Source organism: Arachis stenosperma, chromosome 5 (genome assembly GCF_014773155.1).
Source record: "Arachis stenosperma cultivar V10309 chromosome 5, arast.V10309.gnm1.PFL2, whole genome shotgun sequence".
Lineage (NCBI taxonomy): Eukaryota > Viridiplantae > Streptophyta > Magnoliopsida > Fabales > Fabaceae > Arachis > Arachis stenosperma.
Window position 1 is genome coordinate 59,482,065 of NC_080381.1, and position 12,619 is coordinate 59,494,683.

At 39.7% G+C, this 12,619-nt stretch overlaps 1 non-coding gene across 1 annotated transcript; it reads right to left on the reverse strand.

The window, feature by feature from the left end:
* Nucleotides 1-10,054: 10,054 nt before the first annotated feature.
* On the reverse strand, nucleotides 10,055-10,162 carry LOC130983426 (small nucleolar RNA R71). The gene has a single exon (XR_009087418.1). It is a non-coding gene; the product is annotated as a small nucleolar RNA R71 (small nucleolar RNA).
* Nucleotides 10,163-12,619: the final 2,457 nt, after the last annotated feature.

Consider the following 12,619-nt stretch of genomic DNA (forward strand, 5'->3'; position numbering starts at 1 on the left):
AGTTTGCAAAGACCTAACAGAACAAGAGGAGGGGAAGGTGAAACAACACAAGGAAGCATTTAAGAAGAAAATGGAAGATGTTGGTTTCTGGAAAAAGCTAATAGGGAAATGCAAAGAAAATGGGGATTCGAGCAATCAAGAAGGATCCCAAGACAAAGGAAACAAAGGGACATAAGCATTCCAATGAGAAAAAGATGGTGGGGTTCCCTCTTCGTTCTATGTTTTTCAAGTTTTAAATAAGGAAAATCATGTATGAAATAGAACATGCTTCCATAGTAGCTTAGGAATTTTCAATTCTGCCTTTAAAATTTCATTGCTTAGGTCTAAATGTGTTGGTCTAATTCCCTAGCTTTCATTTCCATCTTTCTTACATGTATGCTTGTCCTTTAAGTCAACATAAAAGAAAATGTTATGAAAAACAAGAGTGGGGTTTATCTTGTGAGGTAAGTTTTGAATGTTTGTGGTATGGTAATTGATTAGCTAAGTTGGTTCACCAACAAGGTATATAGGCAACTATATGCTCTAAATCACATGCTTGAAACACATCCTATTGAGACTAACCAAACAACAAGATCCTAATAAGAAAAGGAGAAAGAACAATAAGAGTTTGAAAAAGGAAGAAAAATAATAAAAAATAAGGCTAGGCACCAAGGGTTTGAATATTGAGGCATGTGTCTGTGGTGTTTCTGTGCAAGGGATATGCTTGGATGAATAAGCTCTCAGGGGTGCCTTATCACTTGGTAACTTGGGTTAACTAACCCGGGATTATTAGCTGAAAGTCCACTGTCAAGAGCAGCCTTTGCTACAGAGCACTTAGTAAACCAAAGAGGTGCTAGACACCAAGGTCTCAAGAAGGAAAGTAACAAACCATATGCTTGTGGTGTGCATGTATGGGGGAAAGAGACTTGAGGGAGTAAGTCCTTAGGGGTGTCTTAACACCTAGCACGTTGAACCAACTGGTTCGAGAGTGTTGGCTAAAAGCTTACCTTAAAGAGTCGCCCTCTCACAAAGCACTTAGCCCAAGAATGCCATAAACCCTGGAAAAGAAGGGAGGATCAATAAATAAGAAGTCTCAAGGGATGCAATCAAGCAAGTATTCAAGAGCATGATAAGGACCTGAAAACCAGTGAAGGTATGAACCTAAGTTGCTATGCATGAAACCCCATAGACCAAGAACTTGACTTCTATAATAATGAATTGTCTATCTTGTTCTTTCATTCATCTTTCCTATGTTTCAGTACTTGCTTAGGGACAAGCAAGCTTTAAGTTTGGTGTTGTGATGCCAGGGCATCTTGGCCAGTTTCACTGACCTTTTCTTTACTATTTTAGGGTAGTTTCATGCATTTTATTGGTAAATAAGCAAGTTTTGGATAAAAATACACTTACACCTTGATTCAAGCAAACATTGTGAACTTTACATGATTTCATGAGAATTAGGCAGGAATTGAATGATAAAATAGATGATGCATAATCTCATGACATGGAACAGAGCTTTGATGCACTTTAATTGCTTGATTTCAGGATAAAGGAAGCAAGAAGAAGCCACGTTAGCAGCCACGTTAATCTAATTAACGTGACCACTAACGCAGAATAGGGACAAGCTTGTAGCGTTAATGGAAAAAGTGATCGCCAATAACGCCTTCGAAGCCAACATAACTGATGAGAGCAGAAATTGGTGAATTAAAAATTATTAAAATATATATACGTTGCAAGTATAGTTCTTAACTCACAAGAAATCCACTTATCAATTTAGAAAGGTGTCACATAAATTTAAATTTAAAATACTGGGAGTATGAATCCCAGGTCGTCTCCCAACGAGTTGCAAAAAAGTGTGCTATTTTATTAATCAGATGATTTCAAAAAGGTTTGAGTTGAGTAAATAGGGAATTAAATTGGAGAATTTGAATAATGTAAATAAAAGCCTTGACTGGGAGTTGATTAGTTGGAAGCCCCATTAATGTTGGGGAACTCTCTAGATTAATTGATAATTAAAGATTATACTGTTTAGTTATTGATAAACCACTATTTTATGGTTTATCTTATGCTCAATTGAGTGGTTTTTATCAACTCTTTACTCACTTATTCATACAATTCGCATGTTTTACATTTTCCTTCCTGATTTTGTGCTATGATTGAAAACATGCTTCTTTGATCTTATATTTACTTATTATTAAACCTCTCTTATTACCATTAGATGCCTTCATATGTGTGTTAAGTGTTTTCAGATATTATAAGACAGGAATGGCTTGGAGGATGGGAAGGAAGCATGCAAAAGTGGAAGGAATACAATAAGTTGGAGAAATTGCTAAGCTGTTCAGCCTGACCGCTTTGCACTCAAACAGCTATAACTTTTGCTACAGAGGTCCAAATGATGCGGTTCTAGTTGTGTTGGAAAGCTAACGTCTGGGGCTTCGATTTAATATATAATTTGCCATAGCTGCCCCGACGCCAGGCGACGCAAACGCGTGAGTCACGCGGATGCGTGACCTGGCAGAAACGCAACCCGCGCGGCCGCGTCACTTTTCCGCGACCTGTACGGACCAGAAAGCGCTGGAAGTGACTTCTGGGCTGTTTCTGACCCAATTTTCAGCCCAGAGAACACAGATTAGAGGCTATAAAGTGGGGGAAGGCATCCATTCATAACTATGCTATTCATAATTCTCTTTTTATTATTTTAGTTGTAGTTTTCAGAGAGAGAGGTTCTCTCCTCTCTCTTAGGATTAGGATTTAGGACTTCTCTTAGTTTTAGGAGTGACTCTAAATCCTAGGTTCAATGTTCTTTGTATTTATTTATTTTCAATGTTCCATGTTTGGATTGATTTTCTTAATTAATGTTATTTGAGGTATTTCAGTTTATGATTGTTTTATTTATGAATGCTTTTTATTTAATTTAGATAGTTTCCCTTTTGGCTTTGGTTAAATAATTGGTGACTCTAGAGTTATCAAACTCATTGTTGATTGAAAATTGGATTTCTTCATTTCATTAATTCATATTCCAATAACTCTAGCCTTTCCCAAGGAAAGACTAGGACTTGAGGATTCGAATTAATTCATCCACTTAACTTACCTTCACAGTTAAAGGTTAACAAGGTGGGAGAAAAATCCAATTCTCATCACAATTGATAAGGATAACTAGGATAGGACTTCCAGTTCTTATACCTTTCCAAAGGTTTATTTTACAGTTATTATTATTTTATTTTACTTGTCACTTTTTCCATAACCAATAATAAGAACATACTTCCCTGCAATTCCTTGAGAAGACGACCCGAGGTTTAAATACTCGGTTATCAATTTTAAAGGGGTTTGTTACTTGTGACAACCAAACTTTTGTACGAAGGGATTTCTGTTAGTTTAGAAGCTATATCTACAACGCGAATATTTTTATAAATTCTTTACTAGCAAAAATCCTAACGTCAAAATGGCGCCGTTGCCGGGGAATTACAAACGTGTGCCTTATTATTGGTTATTGTAAATATTTTTCAAAAAAAAATTCTTTTACTTGTTTATTTGTTTCTCCTTCTTCCCCCTTATTTCTGATAACTACTATGAATTCTCACCCCTCTCGCTTTGAGTTTGGTTCTAACTTTGTTGAAGGAAATAGAAACCACAACAGGAATATGCATCAAGGTCAGACCAATCAAGGATGGATGGAGCCAAGAGGATCTAATCAACCCTTTAGGCAACAACACCCTCTAAGATATCATGGACAACGACCATTCTACAATGCATACCCAGCTGAAAGATATGGTGGACAACCTTGTAACTACCAACAAGCCCCACCCTGTGCTTAGAGACTATCCTCTCGACATAACTTCGAACCACCACACTCACAAGCTTCTTTTCACCATTCACTACCACATGATCCTTATCCACCCCAACACCAATCCAAATACTCCCAAGAACCACCACTCCCTTATGCACCATGTCCATATCCATCAAGCCAAGAATCACAGGTTCGCCTTGAAGAATCGATAAACCAATTCAATACAACCCTTCATCAACTGGAGCAAGCAATAAATCAACTATCTTCCAGACGTTCAGCCCCTCAACAGACCCCCATGGCTTCGTACTAGAACAAGTAGACGAAGCTGTCATTGCAGAAGAAGAAGAGTTGGTTGAAGATTTAGGAGATGCCGAACCGCCACTTGAATCCAGAGTTGTGGAGAATTCCGTCAAGGATGTTACAATTGATGCTGAGGAGGATTTTGCACCGCCTCCACTGCAAATATTTTATGAAGAACTGAACGGAATAACCCAGGACACAAGCTTCCTTGATGATGATGATCATGAGTCCTGTTCTCTTAGTGACGACCTTGCATCCGCAAGTGATTTCTCTGAGACAGAAGAATCTTCCCTGAGTAAACATGAAGATGATGCTGAGGTAGATTTTTTTCGACCTCCAATATATGACTCGAGCGATGATAAGGGAGAAATTGAAGACTCTGATCAAGATATGGTTGAAGTGGAAGAATTCACAGAAGATTATAAGGGAGCAGAAATTATAGAACCACTGGAAACACCTATCCCAAGGCCATTACCGCCCAACACAAACTGCAAGTGGGTAACACCTTTGCCTTTTATCTTTACTTTTCCACTTGAATATGGTTTACTTGAAACAGATGGCCAGCTTAGAGCTCTCTGGGGTTTTAAGAGGAAAAGGGATATGACTCGCACTCAGCGCCGGTAAGAAAGATTCAATAAGGGTTCGCACTTCAACCTGAGGTGCAAGAATTGGTGTCAAGCTCAATTTAAAGGATCTCAGGAGCCGTTTGGTCACTGCAGTGAGAATTCGGATTACTTATCACCCGACTGGACCAATGTAGATCAAGACAAAGATGGGTGTAGAAGAAAAGTTTGGGATCCTGGAGTCTATTCTGCAATTCAATACTCCAGGAGCCTGCAAGCCTGTTTGAACTCACACAAAGGCTTTACGTACTTTGTTTGGGACCCCGGAGGATGCTGGAATTCCAAACACTGGTGGAGATTCCTGGATCAGTACAAGCATAAGCCACCATAACAAGGAGCTCGTCAAATGTCCAACTTAAGGACTTTAACTAAAAGTGCTAGGTAGGAGACAACCCACCGTGGTATGATCGTTTCTTTTTCATTTTTATTTAGTTTTATCTATTTTCGAGTTTTATTTTATTTTATTATATTGAACCTGGAGTTTTGCATCACATTCATAATAACACTGCATTCTACATTTTTTTTTTCAGATTCAAAAAAAAAAAAAAAACACGCCCGCGACGCGGTAGCGTTGCTGACGCGTCCGCGTCACTAGTGCAATGGGAAGAAAATAAAACAAACAGAAAGTCACGCGAGAGCATGGCTAGAGGCGCGCCTTTAGCATATTTTGACCCCACGCGACCGCGTCGCTCACGCGACCGCGTCATGTGGAACTTTGGCCCCCCACGCGACCGCGTCACTCTCGCGGCCGCGTGCCATGAAAATCGACGTCAAAAAGGTGCATGGCCGAAAGTTGTGCTGGAATTGGGCTGGACTCGTGCTAGAAGCCCAAGCCCTCCCACGCGAACGCGTTCCCCACGCGGCCTCGTCGTTTTTCGACAATGGCCATCCACGCGATCGCGTCACCCACGCGACCGCGTCACCCATATTTTGGCAAAATAAAATTTTGAACAGAGAGTTGTGTGGGTGCAAGGCTGCCCTCGCGCCAGTAGCACTAAACGGGTTACGCGACCGCGTGACCGAAGCAATCGCGTCATTAAACACAAGCGCAAGCCGCGCGACCGCGTGCCTCACGCGGTCGCGTCACCTGCGCCGCACAGCGTCCCTGGTTTACTGATTATCTTGTCTTTCTTTTCTCCAAATCCTTATTTCTTCCTTCTTCTTCCTTCTTTCTTTCTCTTCTTCTCCCCCTCTACTATTCTATTTCTTTAATTTAATGCATTTATTTGTTCTTTCCTTTTGGTTTCTTTTTCAATTCTTTTTCATGTATTTTTATGTTGGTGTTGGAGTTTTATTTGACTAGTACTTTCTTTTATTTGAGCATGTGGCTACTCTGGGGAGAGATTTGACAATTGACATTCACTTACGGGTCTCATATACATTTGGATTACATTATTTTCATCCATATTTTAACTTGCACACCCAATGTATTTGGGATTATCATTCACAATTGTCATCATTACACATACTCTTTAATTTGGCACATTTATTACTTGATGCTTGATCTATGCTACTCATGCCATTGCCAGCATGCCAATAAACATCTTGCATCTACTTACCCTATCATGCACTTGTTTTATTCCCTTTGATGAACTTTTCACATGTTGTCATGACCATGTGTTCACTTCATTCATCCTTACCGTGCATTGATTATCACTCATACAATCCTCTTCCTTGCTCTATCTCTTTAAATTTAATTTACTTTTGATGAGCGGATAATTTGTACCCTTTTTGGCATTGTTTTTAGTATGTTTTTAGTTGTTTTAGTTAAGTTCTTAGTATATTTTTATTAGTTTTTAGTTAAAATTCACTTTTCTAGACTTTACTATGAGTTTGTGTGTTTTTCTGTGATTTCAGGTATTTTCTGGCTGAAATTGAGGGACCTGAGCAAAAATCTGATCCAGAGACTGAAAAGGACTGCAGATGCTGTTGGATTTTGACCTCCCTGCACTCGAAGTGGATTTTCTGGAGCTACCGAAGCCCAATTGGCGCGCTCTCAACGGCGTTGGAAAGTAGACATCCTGGGCTTTCCATCAATATATGATAGTCCATACTTTGCCCAAGATTTGATGGCCCAAACCGGCGTTCAAAGTCACCCTCAGAAATTCCAGCGTTAAACGCCGGAACTGGCACCTAAATGGGAGTTAAACGCCCAAACTGGCATAAAAGCTGGCGTTTAACTCCAAGAAGAGTCTCTACACGAAATTGCTTCATTGCTCAGCCCAAGCACACACCAAGTGGGCCCGGAAGTGGATTTTTATGTCATTTACTCATCTCTGTACACCCTAGGCTACTAGTTTCTTATAAATAGGACCTCTTACTATTGTATTTTCATCTTTGGATTATTTTTAGATCCTTTGATCATCTTTGGACATCTAGTTCTTAGATCATTGGGAGGCTGGCCATTCGGCCATGCCTAGACCTTGTTCTTATGTATTTTCAACGGTGGAGTTTCTACACACCATAGATTAAGGTGTGGAGCTCTGCTGTACCTCGAGTATTAATGCAATTACTATTGTTCTTCTATTCAATTCCGCTTGTTCTTTGTCCAAGATATTCATTTGCACCCAAGAACATGATGAATGTGATGATTATGTGACGCTCATCATCATTCTCACTCATGAACAAAGTTACTGACAACCACTCTTGTTCTACAAGCAAACGAGGCTCTAATGTTTATCTATTGGATTCTTTAACCGGAGTCTTCGTGGTATAGGCGAGAACTGATGGCGGCATTCAAGAGAATCCGGAAGGTCTAACCTTGTCTGTGGTATTCTGAGTAGGATTCAATGATTGAATGACTGTGACGTGCTTCAAACTCCTAGCAGGCGGGGCGTTAGTGACAGACGCAAAAGAATCACTGGATTCTATTCCGGCCTGACCGAGAACCGACAGCTGATTAGCCATATGCTGTGACAGAGCATAGGAACATTTTTACTGAGAGGATGGGAGGTAGCCACTGACAACGGTGAAACCCTACATAAGCTTGCCATGGAAAGGAGTAAGAAGGATTGGATGAAGACAGTAGGAAAGCAGAGAGACGGAAGGGAAGGCATCTTCATACGCTTATCTGAAGTTCCTACCAATGAATTACATAAGTACCTCTATCTTTATCTTTATGCTTTATTCGTATACCACTATACCCATTTGAGTCTGCTTGACTAAGATTTACAAGGTGACCATAGCCTGCTTCATACCAACAATCTCCGTGGGATCGACCCTTACTCGCGTAAGGTTTATTACTTGGACGACCCAGTGCACTTGCTGGTTAGTTGTGCAAAGTTGTGTAGTGATCACAATTTCGCGCACCAAGTTTTTGGCGCCGTTGCCGGGGATTGTTCGAGTATGGACAACTGACGGTTCATCTTGTTGCTTAGATTAGGTATTTTTCTTCAGAGTTCTTAAGAATGAATTCTAGTGTTTCAAGATGATGTTCTTATCATCACCAAAGCTGATTGATTTTCATCAATTTAGCTCTTGAATGCAATGTCCTGCTGAAGCTTGGCCGGCCATGTCTAATTCCTTTAGACTGAAGCTTTAGACTAACATTGCATGATTCCTGGAATTCTCATTAAGAATTTTGATACCTTTATTTTCTTTTTCCACTTAATTTTCGAAAAAAAAAATTTTACAAAATCATAAAATCTAAAAAATTTCTTGTTTGAGTCTAGTGTCTCATTTTAAGTTTGGTGTCAATTGCATGCATTCATTCGTGTGTCTTAAGGATCTTCAAGATGTTATTGATGATTTCTTACTCTAATCTTTAAATTCTCTTGACTTAAGTGTTTTGTGTGTTTCATATGCATTCTCATTAGTGTCAGTAGTATACAAACTGCTAAGTTTGGTGTCTTGCATGCATTGTTATTTGGTTTTAGTTGCATTTTGATTATTAAAAATCCAAAAATATTTTTAATTTGCGTCTTCTCAAGTCAATAATACAGAGAATTGAAGATTCAGAACATACAGCAAAGGAATTGCACAGAAAAAGCTGGGCGTTCAAAACGCCCAGTGAAGAAGGACAGACTGGCGTTTAAACGCCAGCCAGGATACCTGGTTGGGCGTTTAACGCCCAAAAGGGTAGTATTTTGGGCGTTAAACGCCAGAATGTGCACCATTCTGGGCGTTTAACGCCAGGATGGCACAAGGGGGAAGATTTTGTTTTCAAATCAAATTTTTTTTTTCAAGTTTTCAATTTTTTTTTTTCAAAATCAAATCTTTTTCAAATCATATACTTTCAATCAAATCTTTTTCAAAATCAATTTCTTTCTATTTTTAAAGACACTTACTATCAATTAATGATTTGATTCAACATCTCAAGTATGTTGCCTTTTCTGTTGAGAAAGGTTTAATGTTTGAATCATATCTTTTCTTGTTAGCCAAGTTTTTAATTTTCAAAATCAAATCTTTTTAAAATGTTTTTCAAATCATATCTTCTCAATCACATCTTTTTAAAACCAATCATATCTTCTTAACTACATCTTTTTCAAAATAGTTTTCAATCAAATCTCTTTGATTTATAATTTCAAAATCTTTTTCAATAAATCACTTGATTTCTTTTCCACTTTCATTTTCGAAAATCAATTAGTGTTTTTCAAAAATGTTTTCAAAAATCTTTACTTAATTTTCGAAAATCACTTCCCTTCTTCTCACATCCTTCTATTTATGGACTAACACTATCCCTTAATGCAAAATTCGAACTCCATCTTCTTTGATAAGTTCAAATTTTCTACTTCTGTCTTCTACTTTTCTTTTCCTTTGACACTTCAAGGAATCTCTATACTGTGACATAGAGGATTCCACATTTTCTTGTTCTCTCCTCTTTCATATGAGCAGGAGTAGAGACAAAGGCATTCTTGTTGAAGCTGACCCTGAACCTGAAAGGACCTTGAAGCTAAAGCTAAGAGAAGCTAAGGCACAATTCTCTATAGAGGACCTAACAGAAATCTTCAAAGAAGAAGAAGACATGGCAGCCGAAAACAACAACAATGCAAACAATGCAAGGAAGGTGCTGGGTGACTTTACTGCACCTACTCCCGACTTCTATGGGAGAAGCATCTCTATCCCTGCCATTGGAGCAAACAACTTTGAGCTTAAGCCTCAATTAGTTTCTCTAATGCAACAGAATTGCAAGTTTCATGGACTTCCATTGGAAGATCCTCATCAGTTTTTAGCTGAATTCTTGCAAATCTGTGACACTATCAAGACTAATGGGGTAGACCCTGAGGTCTACAGACTTATGCTATTCCCTTTTGCTGTAAGAGACAAAGCTAGGACATGGTTGGATTCACAACCTAAAGAAAGCCTGGACTCATGGGAAAAGCTAGTCAATGCCTTCTTGGCAAAGTTCTTTCCACCTCAAAAATTGAGTAAGCTTAGAGTGGAAGTCCAAACCTTCAGACAAAAGGATGGAGAATCCCTCTATGAAGCTTGGGAAAGATACAAACAATTGATCAGAAAATGTCCTTCTGACATGCTTTCTGAATGGAGCATCATAGGTATTTTCTATGATGGTCTCTCTGAACTATCCAAGCTGTCTTTGGATAGCTCTGCTGGAGGATCTCTTCATTTGAAGAAGACGCCTATAGAAGCTCAAGAGCTAATTGAAGTGGTTGCAAATAACCAATTCATGTACACTTCTGAAAGGAATCCTGTGAACAATGGGACTAATCAGAAGAAAGGAGTTCTTGAGATTGATGCTCTGAATGCCATTCTGGCTCAGAACAAGATATTGACTCAACAAGTCAATTTGATCTCTCAAAGTCTGTCTGGAATGCAAAATGCACCAAGCAGTACTAAGGATGCTTCATCTGAAGAAGAAGCCTATGATCCTGAGAACCCTTCAATGGAAGAGGTGAATTACCTAGGAGAACCCTATGGAAACACCTATAATTCTTCATGGAGAAATCACCCAAATTTCTCATGGAAGAATCAAGAGAGACCTCAACAAGGTTTCAATAATAATAATGGTGGAAGAAACAGGTTTAGCAATGGCAAGCCTTTTCCATCATCTTCTCAGCAACAGACAGAGAATTCTAAGCAGAACCCCTCTGACTTAGCAACTATGGTCTCTGATCTAATCAAAACCACTCAAAGTTTCATGACTGAAACACGGTCCTCCATTAGGAATTTGGAGGCACAAGTGGGACAGCTGAGCAAGAAAGTTACTGAACTCCCTCCTAGTACTCTCCCAAGCAATACAGAAGAAAATCCAAAAGGAGAGTGCAAGGCCATCAACATGGCCGAATTTGGAGAGGAAGGAGAGGAAGTGAACGCCACTGAGGAAGACCTCAGTGGGCGTGCACTGACCTCCATTGAGTTCCCCAATGAGGAACCATGGGAATCTGAGGCTCAAAATGAGACCATAGAGATTCCATTGGACTTACTTCTGCCTTTCATGAGCTCTGATGAGTATTCTTCCTCTGAAGAGGATGAGTATGTCACTGAAGACCAAGTTGCTAAATACCTTGGAGCAATCATGAAGCTAAATGACAAGTTATTTGGAAATGAGACTTGGGAGAATGAACCTCCTTTGCTCACCAAAGAACTGGATGACTTGTCTAGGCAGAAATTACCTCAAAAGAGATAAGATCCTGGGAAGTTTTCAATACCTTGTACCATAGGCAACATGACCTTCAAGAAGGCTCTGTGTGACTTAGGGTCAAGTGTAAACCTCATGTCTCTCTCTGTAATGGAGAAGCTAGGGATCTTTGAGGTGCAAGCTGCAAGAATCTCATTAGAGATGGCAGACAACTCAAGAAAACAAGCTCATGGACTTGTAGAGGATGTTTTGGTGAAGATTGAAAACCATTACATCCCTGCGGATTTCATAATCCTAGAGACTGGGAGGTGCATGGATGAAACCATCATCCTTGGCAGACCCTTCCTGGCCACAGCAAAGGCTGTGATTGATGTTGATAGAGGAGAGTTGATCATTCAAGTGAATGAAGAATCCTTGGTGTTTAAGGCTCAAGGATATCCCTCTGTCATCATGGAGAGGAAGCATGAAGAGCTTCTCTCAAATCAGAGTCAAACAGAGCCCCCACAGTCAAACTCTAAGTTTGGTGTTGGGAGGCCACAACCAAACTCTAAGTTTGGTGTTGAACCCCCACATTCAAACTCTAAGTTTGGTGTTGGGAGGTTCCAACATTGCCCTGAGAAAATGTGAGGCTCCATGAGAGCCATCTGTCAAGCTACGGACATTAAAGAAGCGCTTGTTGGGAGGCAACCCAATGTTATATTTTATCTATTTTCTTTTGTTATTTTATGTTTTTTGTAGCTTGATGATCATGAGAAGTCACAAAATCAATTGAAAAAGCAAAAACAGAATGAAAAATAGGAAGAAAAACAGCACACCCTAGAGGAAGAACTTACTGGCGTTTAGGCTAGCAGGTGGGCGTTTAACGCCCAGTCTGGCACCATTCTGGGCGTTTAACACCATAAAGGGGCACCAGAATGGCGTTAAACGCCAGAAAAGGGCAAGAACCTGGCGTTAAACGCCAGGAATGGGCACCAGCCCGGCGTTTAACGCTAGAAATGGCTCAAAACGTGATTTTGAATGCCATTTGGTGCAGGGATGACTTTTCCTTGACACCACAGGATCCCCACCAACCCCACCACTCTCTCTCTCTTCTTCACCCATTCACCAATCACCTCAACTCCTCTTCCCCAAAAACCCTTCACCTATCAAATCCCTTCTTCCTCTTAACCACTCACATCCATCCTTCATAAAACCCCACTGATGAGCGGATATTTTATACGCTTTTTGGGGGTAATTTCATGTAGATTTTAGCATGTTCTAGTTAGTTTTTAGGAGAATATTGTTAGTTTTTAGGCAAAAATCGTATTTCTGGACTTTACTATGAGTTTGTATGTTTTTCTGTGATTCCAGGTATTTTCTGGCTGGAATTGAGGGAGCTGAGCAAAAATCTGACTT